The 13,538-nt window shown below is 40.8% G+C and overlaps 1 protein-coding gene across 4 annotated transcripts in view; it reads right to left on the bottom strand.

Annotated features, from left to right (window-relative positions):
• The window catches only part of Ack (activated Cdc42 kinase), a 101,772-nt gene extending 92,507 nt beyond the window's left edge, over positions 1-9,265 (bottom strand). The window contains exons 1-2 of one of the 4 annotated variants that reach the window (XM_067772813.1): positions 9,054-9,265; positions 8,544-8,994 (exon numbers count right to left, since the gene is read on the bottom strand). The gene's annotated coding sequence lies outside the window, so the exon portion shown is untranslated. Of the gene's footprint in view, positions 1-8,543 lie in introns of all 4 variants that reach the window. The other 3 variants (XM_067772814.1, XM_067772812.1, XM_067772815.1) reach the window with 3 other exon arrangements.
• Positions 9,266-13,538: the final 4,273 nt, after the last annotated feature.

Raw genomic sequence — 13,538 nt, 5'->3', positions numbered from 1 at the left:
TGGCAGTACCTGGGGAAAAGATAAAGAAACGCTCATGACCACATACAAAGCAATTAGCCAGCCGATTACGTGCTACGCGTCACCCATATGGTCGCCAAGCCTAAAAACTACCCACTGGACGAAACTACAGGCCTGCCAAAATACTGGCCAGAATCGCCACGGGCTGTCTTCTTATGTCCCCAGAACACCATCTGCATAATGAGGCGAGAATACTCCCCATCAGGGAGAGAAATGAGATGCTGACCAAACAGTTTCTGTTGAATACCCAGAAACCTGGGCATCCCAACAGACATCTGATTGACGAACCAGCACCGCCTAGGGGCCTAAGGAGTCATCTCCGTAAACATTTTGAGGAAATACGGCACCTGAGAACCCAGCCGTATGAAGCGAAAAAACACAAGCAAGTCCTTGGTGAACGCCATAGATAGGCGTCGGACCTTTATGTCGGGAATAGCCCGGTGAATCCAGTACTTGAAGAAAAATATCCAGAACTCGCGGAAGAGGAACGCATACTCCCCAGGGAAACGCGTGTCACTCTTGCTCAACTTCGTTCTGGATACTATAACAGGTTAAACTCTTACCTATCCAGAATCAACCCCGACATACAAAATGTACGCCCCGCTTGCAATGTGTCCCCACATGACACCAACCATCTCTTTAATTGTAATGTGGAACCAACGCCTCTAACACCCCTTTCCTTATGGTCCACCCCTGTTGAAACGGCAAGTTTCCTTGGACTCCCGTTAGAGGATATTGATGACAATTTGTGATCGGTCGCGGCTATTAGGTGGGGCGAGCATTGCTACAACAACAACAACAACATGTGCAGTTGTTTACGTGCTGTCCTCGTGATCAAACTAGCTTGTGCATAAGTAACTTAAACCACGATTTGAATCAAATATTTTCATGGGCTGCTATGAATGGCTTATGTATAAACCCGAATAATTCAAAATGTAGTTATTCATACAAGGTCTTTTCCCACTAATGATTTAGAGAATGTAGTGTTCGACAATTCCGTTATAGAATACGTAGATACGGCGAAAAACTTAGGTGTAATTTTTAACAAAACATTGACATGGAAAGACCATATTTTTATAACGGTTGGGAAAGTGTATGGAATGCTTCGTACACTATGGTTAACACAGTATTTCACGCCTTTGCACATAAGACTACTTCTGGCTAAAGCGTACTTAATACCTACGCTACTCCATGGTTGTGTGATTTACTCAAACTGTGACTATCTGTGCAAGAACAAACTAAATGTTGTTTACAACAACATTGCTAGATATGTTTATGGGTTGAAAAGATTTGACCACGTATCTCAACATGCTGAAAGATTGCTAAACATTTCTTTCGAAAATCTTTTAAAAGTCAAAACACTGTCCTTCCTCCATAAATTGATACACACGAAGGAATCTGACTATCTATATCGTAAGCTTATTTTGCTGCAATCATCAAGATCGGTGCTTCTTCTTAAGCACATCAGATACCGCTCGCTAACCTCTGAGCGCCAATTCTTTGTTACTGCAATACGTCTTTGGAACTCGCTACCTACAAGTCTTCGACTCTTAATTAATGCTCTGCACTTCAGAAAAGAGCTAACATCATTTTTTAACGACTCTTAAACTGGATCTCAAGTTGTTGTTGTTAAAATGTTCATTTCTAAGTCCTTTTCCTTTCTCTGTGTCTTTCTTTATTTGTTAAATACTATTCAATCTATAACCAGCCAAAGGTTATCATCACTACTGCTGTCTTTTAATATTTATTAACTACTTTTCTTTAGTTTTAAGATTTACATTTACATACATAAATATTTCACTATTGTCCGTTATATTTAATTTAATTTGATTAATCTAATTTATTATTATTATAAATGTTCAATTTTTATAGCTCATGCTATTCATGACTAGCACTGTTAAATAATTTGTCAAAATTGTTGTGCTAGGAACAAATTTTCAAATAAATACATACATACATATTGTAGCGAATTTTACGAAATCCTCGATTTCCTTGCACCTTCGCTTAAGTTCGAATAGCTGAACTGTCTATTCTATTGAATCGTTTCACCATATCATCGGACTGAAGATGCAATGCAGTTGTCCGAGTTTTTCGAATGCCCAAAGTCTTACACATTTCTTGGAACACAGCTGATTCGAAATTCCTGCCTTGGTCAGAATGTTACTCCATTGGTACACCATACCTTGCAACACAATTGTAGGTAAATACGTCTGCTACTGTTTCCGCTACCTGATTTGGGACTGGGTATACCTCTGGCCATTTGCTGGAATAATCCATAACAACCACTACGTATTTGCTTCCTCGGTTGCTACCAGGAAATGGACCTGCGACATGACATCAGAATATGGACCCTTTTGCTCTGCTGCGCACCTCGCAGTTGGCAATCCATTGAGGGACCGACTGGCGGCAACCAACCCAATAGAATATCTGCTTAATTTGTTCAAGCATCTTTGTGATTCCAAGTTGAACTCCACTTGGAGCATTAATGTAGGGCGCTGCGAACGTCAGGAATCCTTTTCCTTGGAACAACTATCAGTTTCCTCTTACATTAACCATCCTCACTCTCCCATATTCGACGCAGGCAACGGGATATCAATTATACACTGTTCCACTGTGCCCAATAAGACTTAGCAAATGAACTCTGTGCTGACATCTCCTCTCTATTTGGTCCTTCGGTTCGTTCGAGCCCTTGCCTGCTGCCCACATCTGTATTTTCTACCTGACACTTCCTTAGTTGTTCAATGTCCCATTCAACGACACGTTATTGTCGTTAGTCGGACATCTATAATGTCTTCCGTAGCCTAAATCTTAGAACAGTGTTTCCAGTTCATATATGGTCTTCGAAACAATGCATCAGCATTCACATGGGTACTAGCTTTTCGATGATCAATGGAAAAGTAGTATCTATTTAGTAGCTCTATCCACCGTGCCAAGTGACCTTCCGAATAACGGACCTGCAGGAGCCATTTCAGCGCTACGCGATCTGTGCTGACGCAGAGTCGCTGCGGTATATGTTAGGTTGGGTTGAACTGACCGGTCAATAAAGACCTCGCATACTGAAGAAGAACCACAATCAGGTTCCAGGACTTATGATGAAGAATAACTCCGTACTCTTGGCTAGCAAATACTAGATTTTTTCGAGGACCTAGCTTAATTGTTGCCTCGAGATCTTGGAACCCTGATGGCATAAATAGTTGGAGCCTTGACCTGGCAAGCGCAGGACACGGACACAGAACGTGCTTAACCGCTTCTTCCTGCAGATCACACTTTATACACCTGCTGTTCCTGCCGAGGCCTAACTTATAAGCATGTGCCGCCTGAAGGCAGTGGCTAGTTAGTATGCCCATCGAGAGCCTTAAGTCTTTCCTCTTCAGAGATATGAGCCACTTTGTGATCTTAGAAATTTTACAGGTCCGCTCTTTTGTTGACGCCTTTCATGCTCCCTCCCACCCCCTAAATCCATGATGAAATTGGGGTCGCCAGAGCCTCGGCTGCTAAAGAAACAGAATTCGCCACGGGTAGGTAATGTTAACAATTGGATTTGAAAAACTATAAATTGCGCTGGCAAACTCTTGAAAGAGATGCGCTACAGAACTACTAGAATCAATTTGGTGTTTTAGTTGCCTCTTACGATAGGTATCCGGAAACTTCGGCATCCAAACAGACATCTGATTGAAGACCCCACACCTCCCAGGGGCTTAAGAAGTCATCTCCGCAAGCATTATAAGGAAATACGGCACCTGACAACCAGGTTTGTGTGATAATAAATCCATTTAGATTTATAATCCAACTTCAAATCAAATATACTTTTTATTATACTCAGCTGAGCAGAGTTCACAGAGTATATTAATTTTGTTCGCCTAACAGCATAAACTAATCGAGATAGATATAGACTTCTATATATCAAAATCATCAGTATCGAAAAAAAAATTTGATTGAGCCATGTCCGTCCGTCCGTCCGTCCGTTAACACGATAACTTGAGTAACTTTTGAGGTATCTTAATGAAAATTGGTATGTAAGTTCCTGGGCACTCATCTCAGATCGCTATTTAAAATGAACGAAATCAGACTATAACCACGCCACTTTTTCGATATCGAATATTTCGAAAAACCAAAAAGGGCGATAATTCATTACTAAAGACGGATAAAGCGATGAAACTTGTTTCGTGGGTTGACCTTATGACGCAGAACCCACTTTTAAAAAGAGGCAATTGAAAAGTTTGGCAAGCTGTAATTTGGCAGCTGAGTATATAATATTCGGTTACACCCGAACTTAACCTTCCTTACTGATTTTTTATTTGATATCCATAAAAAGCGTCAAACCTCTATGCATGAATTGCCCGGCAAACCCCGTTCTTAAAGATGAATACCCTGAACTAGCAGAAGAGGATAGCACTCTCCCTAGGGAGACGCACGTATCTGTAGCTCAACTTTCACCTGGTTCTGAAAATTGTGGGAGCTCGCACCTATTGGAGTCGGTGCAGGGTAGTAGTGCAGTTTACGGTACCCACCCTAAATTTGGGCCACGATTTTCGAGTGAGGTATCAAAAGACGCGTATTAATCTCGAGAACAATAATCCGAAGGCGGAAAAGAAAAATTGTATCTCTGTCCGGAGATATTTGCAGTTGAAGTTGGCGATTTTGATGTGGTTGTTGTTGTGTTTGTACCCACAAAAAAAATTGTGCATCACCGTGGCGCGGCCGAAGGCCGCCAACGCAGAAAGATGTTCTGCGCAAAAATACTATGGATCCCACCCCCGGTTTGGAGGGACCCCTGGGTCTTCTTTCCTTTTTTCGTTAATATCTTTTGAACGGGTAAAAAAAAGTTAACTTCCGCTTTCGGATTCTTGATCTAGACGTGAATACGCGTCTTTTGATACCTCACTCGAAAATTTTGGCCCAAATTTCGGTGGGTACCGTAAACTGCACTATTACCGTGCTACGCGTCACCCATATGGTCGCCAAGCCTAAAAATCACCCACTGGAAGAAACTACAGGCCTGCCAAAATACTTCTCTCAGAATCGCCACGGGCTGTCTTCTTATGTCCCCAGAACACCATCTGCATAATGAGGCGAGAATACTCCCCATCAGGGAGAAATGAGATGCTGACCAAACAATTCCTGTTGAATACCCAGAAACGTGGGCATCCCAACAGACATCTGATTGATGAACCAGCACCGCCTAGGGGCTTAAGGAGTCATCTCCGTAAGCATTTTGAGGAAATACGGCACCTGAGAACCCAGCGGTATGAAGTGAAAAAACACAAGCAGGTCCTTGGTGAACTCCATAAACAGGCGTCGGACCTTTATGCCGGGAATTGCCCGGTGAATCCAGTGCTTAACGAAAATTATTCAAACTTGCGGAAGAGGAACGCATACTCCCCAGGGAAACGCGTGTCACTCTTGCTCAACTTCGTTCTGGATACTTCAACAGGTTAAACTCTTACCTATCCAGAATCAACCCCGACATACAAAATGTATGCCCCGCTTGCAACGTGTCCCCACATGACACCAAACATCTCTTCAATTGTAATGTGGAACCAACGCCTCTAACACCCCTTTCCTTATGGTCCACCCCTGTTGAAACGGCAAGTTTCCTTGGACTCCCGTTAGAGGATATTGATGACAATTTGTGATCGGTCGCGGCTATTAGGTGGGGCAACAACCCGGTGAAGCACTGCTACAACAATAACAGCCACCACCTATCAATATGTAGCGCAAATACTTCTCAAGATTTAAAAAGATTATTGTTAGCTTAATTCAAAGAGACCCCAAAAAAATTGTTTTCCATTCATTACACGAATGCACAAGTTTACAGAACGCCCGTGCCGAAGTTTTTGGAAACACCACTCCATCTAACTATTTGCGAAATATGGAACTAAAGAACATACAAACAGTAGCAAAATTCTTAAAATTGTCAAATTTGAAAAAACTAGTTTAAAAATATAAATAGATATATGTACACATATGCATATATGCATATGTAACTACCATTAATGAAATAAGATTTAAGTAAAATACTAAGGAGTCTTAAGGAGAGCCGAAGGTCTGTGTTACTTGTGCTCCTTCTATTGTAATTTGGTGATTTACCACCTCTTTTCTATATAATAATAATAATAATAATAATAAAGTGGTATAACACCGTGGTTATCGGTTTTAACTCTTTTTAGTTTATTTTATACATCATACCAAAATATGTGAAAAAAGCAGTTTCGAAAAATGTGTTGCTAGGTTCCTTTGTGAATTAACCCTCTAGCCGGCAAGCCCGCCTTTAGGCGGGGTTAGATTAAACTGGTAAAACATTTTTTCGTACAATTTTTAATGCATCATGTTCGCTAATTATTAGATCAATGCGGCTGCCTTGATTTTAAAGCTGTAAGTGTTAGCAGGGTGCCGTTATAATCATTCTAGTTGGAAAAATAGAGTGCACTGACTACAAATATTATTTTTGCAAGAAGTGGTTTTGGTAACTATAATAAGTGATAAAACATGTTTCGATCGTCAAAAAAAAATTATTGGTAAGTAGACTAATTGTTAAAGATTGAAATATGTGAATATGATGTGGAATTACAAAAAAAGATTATAGTATTATTGGCCAAAACGTATAGTCTGCCTATAGCCGGAATCATTGGTGCCGTATGTCGTATCGCTGTATCCGTATCCCTAACGTAATCAGCTGTTTATCGTTACGACGGTAAACCAAAACCCAATTGGTTGGCTACGATACGCTTACGACCTTAGCGGCACCAATAATCGATTGCATTGATTCTCATAAGGTTGGCCGAATCAGCTGTTAAAAGGTTACCGATACGGTTACCGATAAAGCACCAGTGTCTCCAGCTTAAAGGCGGAGTTGCCTGTTCCGCTGTTTTTTTTTTATAGCGAAAATCATACTATCCATACGTTTGATCTTCAGTAGACGAACTTATATTACTGAAATGGATTACTCCAAAAGGCTCAAGTTGTCACAGTTGGCTGATGAAGAAATTTCAGAATTCATGGAAGCTTTAGGTGACGACCATGGCCGTTCTGAAGATGAGATAAGCGAAGACGGGAGTGAAACTGAAGAGTAAGTTATATCAGATAGGGATTTTGAGCGAATTGATAATTACATTCAGGAACTACGAAGTGCTTCTACTAGCGACTTTCTCGCAAAAACTACTAACCGAATGCAGCTCATATGAAGATGATGTGTGCTTTGCGACAATACATGCCAGCTAAACCACACAAATATGGAAAAAAGTTATTTGCCCAGGCGACTCATACGGGTTCGCGTACAGCTTTGAAGTTTGTAAAGGTGCAGGCGACAATGATGTATTTGAAGGCGTCCCTGATTTGGGGGCAACCTCAAATGCCGTTGTTCGTTTGTCACAAACGATCCCTGATTTTAAGAACTACAAATTGTATTTTTACTTTTACACATCGCTTCCACTTTTGGGTTACTTGCGAATTCGAGGAATTCTATCCCTAGGTAGGAAGGTGCCAATCGAATTCCAACCTGCAAGCTGTCTAAGGATAAAGATGTTTGCAAAAAAGATCGAGGTTATTCAGAAGAGTTTCTGGGTACTGCTTATTGTATTGAAATAACTACTGTTGTATGGAAGAACACAAAAGCCGTTGTCTTGGCTTCAACATACGCAGGTGTAAAGCAGTTTAGAGAGGCATCTGATGAAACGCCACCAAGAAAGACAATTAGATACGACAGGAAGGATAAGCAATATATTTAAATGGCGTGCCCTAATATTATTACACAACTATCATATGGGGGGAGTTGATCTCATGCGCGCTTTACTAGGACGCTATTCGGATGAAAACGAGGAAGTGGACGCTAAATATATTTTATCATCTTATAGATATGGCAATGGTATAGGCATACCTGCTCTATCGTCGAATTACCGCAAATCATCAGCTTACAAATGTGAAACTCCCGGATTTTCGAGTTGAAGTAGCTAAGATACTTTGTAGCTCTCAAAAACTTTTAAGGAGACCAGTGGGGCGACCAGCTAGTGCTTCTCCAAGTGACCAATGGAAGCCAAATAAAAAAACCAACGCACCACCGATTGATATTCTTTACGATGGCATTGATCATATACCTGATTCTTTGGATCGGAGCAATAAAGGATGTGCAAAATGCCTGGTTGTAAATCAGAAACTGAAATATTTTGCACAAAATGTAATCTTACGTATGCTTATCAGCTAAAAATAAATATTTCCAACTATTCCATAAACAATAATTCAATACTCTTTTAACTTTTTTGTTAATAAAAATACATAAGAAAATTCTTTCTCGTTCATTTCAAGTACCCGTAAACATGCAGGTCCGCCCAAAGGCGGGGTGGGGTTTTTCAGCCCTGGGGGGGGGAAATTATTAACTGCTTTGGCAATCTGACATCAAATTCGAGTTTATCGCACTAGAATTAATAGGTATGAATTTTTTCATTGAAAACAAAAATTGGCCGGTTAGAGGGTTAAACTAACGATATACATATGTGCATTAATGTATTTAGATATTGGGAATGGCTTACCTAATTGTACGTACATCCGTATGTAAGTTGTATCCAAAGCCGACGATAACATCTGCAACAGCTGCGTTTTATCATAAAGCTGATTTGGTGATGTGGACAAAGGGCTGCTAATAAGAGCGAGCAACAACTGGATTTTATCCTCTCCGTAATTTGCGATGTCAGTCTAGTTGAATATGTAATTTATGTTTGATTATGATTCGAAATCATGTTAGACGAGGTACGATAGTTTTTCAACCAGCCCTTACAACACTAGTGCACTGGAGCAATATCTACTTGTTTCGTAGTTTGAATAAGCGACATAGTATATTTACATGCAACTGGATGTACATAACTTGCATATAGTATAGATAATTAGAACCCGAATATGGCATGTGTCAGAGATTTTTTTGCACATATTTTTAGTTATATATTTCATGTAGAATAATTCATTAATTACAACGAATTTGAAATACTATTTAAATTAAAAATCACCATTATTATTAGCTTGCAATTTACGAAATTAACACTCACATACAAACAAGTTATACCATAGACGTAAAGCTATTTATTTATATGTTCTCTGGATATACTTAATTGCCCAACTATAGGAAGGCGACAGCATGAATTTGCATTTCAGATTCGGAACTGTGTAGATTTATTTAAGATAATAAGACAAACACCAATTTAATAAAATATGGTTAAGCCCAACAAAAAATAGAGCCATTCTTCTACAGCTAGATGAATAAAAATGGATAGAAAATGACAGTAATAACATAACGCACTCTACACAGGGTTGCACTTAGAGTTGCCACTTGAGCTACATAAAAGCAATCATCCGGTGGCATAATCCTGAGCCAGATAAATAATTTTGTATGTAAATACAACAACAGCGATTTGAGCCTGTGGGGACACACATAGCACACAGCACCCTACAAGAATACTGACTATCATATGACTATCATCTGATTGTCAGAAATGTCAACCTAACGATCAGCGCCTCATACAAACTTTCTATCACATACTTAAGGGGACTTGCGCAAATGTGATGTAAACAACTGTGTACGTGTGAGTTTTTGTCTCCTTCTCATACACCAACATGGCCTACTGATTAAGTATATAGCCGTACTGCTCACTCTCATTCCTTTTCCTGGATCAGTGCTGACACTCTAACTATCAAAAAGTGTCATAAATGATAGTTTACTGTAGATATCAGGTTTGACTGTTATACTATCATAAATGATCATTGTTATATTCCGCCAGAAATGAAACAATGCTTTTTGCTTTTTATTTACTTTATTTCATTACGTTTTTAATTTTGTACGTGATAAAAGCATACGTGTTTGTTATTTGTTTAAAATATATAGTTTTATAAGAATTCGAGTTCAGAATGTTCAATTTAAATTCAGAAAATAACAAAACAACAGAAGAGCGCTTTCCTAATGCGGAAACACATTTAAAAATGAATCACCACTATCCACTATTATTTTTCGCATATCAATTTTTTGAGTGCGCCCCACACATTCCGACAGCTTTTGGTATTTTTTAATATTATTTTAGATTTTTTTTCTTTTAGCATGGAGCTTTGAAATGCTCTCTTTATCATTTTTTAAACTTATTTTTTATATGGTTTTCGTCGGTTGAAAATGGCGGAATTTAAAAAATGACAAAACAACCGTGATAATCATTTGATTGTCATATGACAGTCAGTAGTGACAACATAATTAAATCGGATAAACTGTTCTCGCATACATAAAATTCCGTTGAGAATTATGTATCTGTCTCACATGCATAATGGTATCTGCTGTATGTTCTTTTGTTCTGTACAAGGTGTCCGAAGCTTTCCCAGTTTGAGTCCTTTTTCATGATTATAGGCTGTCGTTGGGTACATGCGGACATGCGTGAGCGAACAAAGGAACATACATAAATTTGAGTATCAATGTTTACGTCATCGCAGGATCAGCATTGTCAATTACAAGTGTGAGTGAATTAGTAAAACTATCAGCGTTTCTTGTAGGGCATCTGGCAATACCATTCTATGTGGCAGTTCTTCTTCGTTTCTGTTTCCTCTTGTCATTCGCTGGCGGTTGCAAGTTCGAATTGCAACCGCAGACAATTCATTGAATCGCTACCAACTGAACTAAGCTGACGCTTCTATATAAAATTAATAAGAATTCAATATTTAACAATTTCACATATTTTGTAACTTAATATAAATTATCTACATAATAAATATACGTTCATTTGATACAAATTAAATTGGCTAAGTGGTTAACAACCACAATTGGTGACCTCGACGTGATTTGTATAAGCGGCACTACATCACAAAAAGACAAAGCCATGGCAGAAGCAGGAAATTCTGCAACTAACGTCGGTGATAGCACTGAACCGGTGAATGCAAACCAACAAGACGAATTCTTCGAAGCAACGGGTACTCAAACTTTGCATCAACTGGGTGCACACATCGATAAATACGAACGACTGGAACTTCCACCTTTTTGGAACCAAAAAGTCGAACATTGGTTTATTACGGTGGAGGCTCACTTCCAGCTGAGGAGGATTACGTCTTATGCAACGAAGTATTACGCTGTTATCGCCCGTCTCGATCAAGATGCACTTATTGTCATCGAGGGTATTATTACAGACCCTCCAACAACTGATAAGTATTTAACACTCAAAGAAATTCTGATAAGCCATTACGGTATTTCACAGGAACGACGGTTCAAAATGTTGTTGTCTGGTTTGGCACTAGGTGATCGACGTCCCTCCGAACTCCTGGCCGAAATACATAGATTAGGCGGAAACAAACTCAACCCCCTTTTCGTACGCACTATTTGGCTTGAACGACTTCCCACACAAGTACAGCTTGCGCTTGCTGGAATACACGAGACAGACAACGCCAAATTAGCTCAAATAGCAAACCAAATGATGGAAGTACAACGCGACGCTGGCTAGCCGATGCGTTATGCCTATTTCCAAAGCTGCTGCTTCAAACAATGGCAATTTAATGGATCAAATCGACAAGCTGACGAAGCAAGTTAAAGACCTGACAACAAAGGTTACACAATTAGCACCGGAGGATGGTTTTCGGCGTCGGCAAAACCTAAACAATACCACAAGTATACGGATCGGCTCAGAACCAAGCAGGCAACCAGCATTGTGCTTCTATCATCGTAGGTTTGGAGTGTGCGCAAACAGGTGCACGCAACCATGTACATATGTAAAGGAACAGGGAAACGCAAGCAGCCACCAGTAGATTCGGCGACGTCTGGTGGTAAAAATCTACCCCGCCGTTTATTTATATACGACCGCAACTCGGGAACGAAGTACCTCGTCGATACTGGCGCAGATATTTCTGTAACTCCACCCACTAACAAAGACAACCTTTCACCAAAAGCACTTCGACTTAAAGCTGCGAACGGCACCCAAATCGAAACGTTTGGCGAAAAACCAATTTTGCTCGACTTCGGCTTTCAACATCCGATCCGGTGGGTATTTTGCATTGCCAATGTCCCATACCCAATCATCGGCGCAGATTTGATCCATGAACATGGGCTAATGGTGGATCTGAAGCGCGCGTGTATCATCGATCGAAGCTCCGGTTCACGTAGCACAGGGTCGTTCGCTACAGCACCTATCACAAACATTACGGCGCTCAGCGGTACGAGCAGGTTTACAAGCATCCTCAAAAGCTTTCCTGAACTGTTAGGTAACCCGTCCAACCTCACGGCAACCAAACATTCAGTCAAACACTACATTACAACCACTGGCCCTCCATGCGTACAACGCGTACGGCAATTATGCCCTGAAAGACTTAAAGGTGCTAAGGACGAATTCCGGTTACTGGTCGAACTCGGTCATGCCAGACCGTCTAACAGCCCATGGGCCAGCCCTTTACACATGGCCAGGAAGAAATCAGGGGATTGGAGACCGTGCGGGGACTACCGCAGACTGAATGAGCAAACGGTTCCCGATCGGTATCCGATTTCATTACTTCATGACTACTCCACAATTTTAGCAAACAAAAATATTTTTTCCACAATCGACCTCAAGCGCGCATTCCACCATATTCCGGTAGCAGAGGAGGACATCCCAAAAACAGCCATAATCACCCCGTTTGGACTGTACGAGTTCGTAAGCATGCCGTTCGGACTCCGCAACGCAGCCCAAACGTTCCAACGCTTCATTAATGAGGCACTAGCAGGTCTCGACTTCGTATACGCATACATAGACGATCTGCTAGTGGCATCAACAGGAGAGCAGCAACACGAAAGACACCTCCGAGCAGTATTCCACCGGCTGAGCAAATACGGCCTATGTGTTAACGCCGACAAATGCGTATTGGGTGCAGCCACGGTGAATTTTTTGGGGTATCGTTTATCAGCGGCCGGGTTAACACCACTACCGGATAGAGTTAAAGACCTGCTTAATTTCCCGAAGCCAAATACCATTTTGGAGTTACGAAGGTTTATTGGAGCTGTGAATTTTTATAGACGCCACATGAAAAATGCCGCCACGGTTCAAGCTCCACTCAACGAATTTCTAAAAGATTCAAAGAAAAACGATCGAAGGCCAGTGCCATGGACAGCAGAAGCAGAGTCTGCTTTCGTTTCCATAAAGGACCATCTCGCGAAGACCACTTTACTTGCACACCCCTGTCCATCAGCCGAAATTCGGATCACATGTGACGCCTCCAGCACAGCGCTCGGAGCAGTACTCGAGCAAAACAGCAACAGCACTTGGCAACCTTTAGGATTCTTTTCAAAGAAACTGTCACCGGCACAAAAGAATTATAGTACGTACGACAGGGGTGTATGACTGCGGTATACGAGGCAATAAAGAATTTTCGCCATTGGGTAGAAGGTCGCGAATTTGTTGTCAGGACCGACCACAAGCCCCTTATTTATGCTTTTAAACAACAATCTGACAAATCATCGCCTCGACAAATCAGGCAGCTCAGTTTTATCAGTCAATTCACCACCAATTTTCAATATATTTCCGGTACTAACAATAATGTAG

This window comes from Eurosta solidaginis, chromosome 3 (genome assembly GCF_040869045.1).
Source record: "Eurosta solidaginis isolate ZX-2024a chromosome 3, ASM4086904v1, whole genome shotgun sequence".
Taxonomy (NCBI): Eukaryota; Metazoa; Arthropoda; class Insecta; order Diptera; family Tephritidae; genus Eurosta; species Eurosta solidaginis.
Note: the sequence above shows the minus strand (reverse complement) of the source record. Positions and strands in the feature narration are given on the sequence as shown.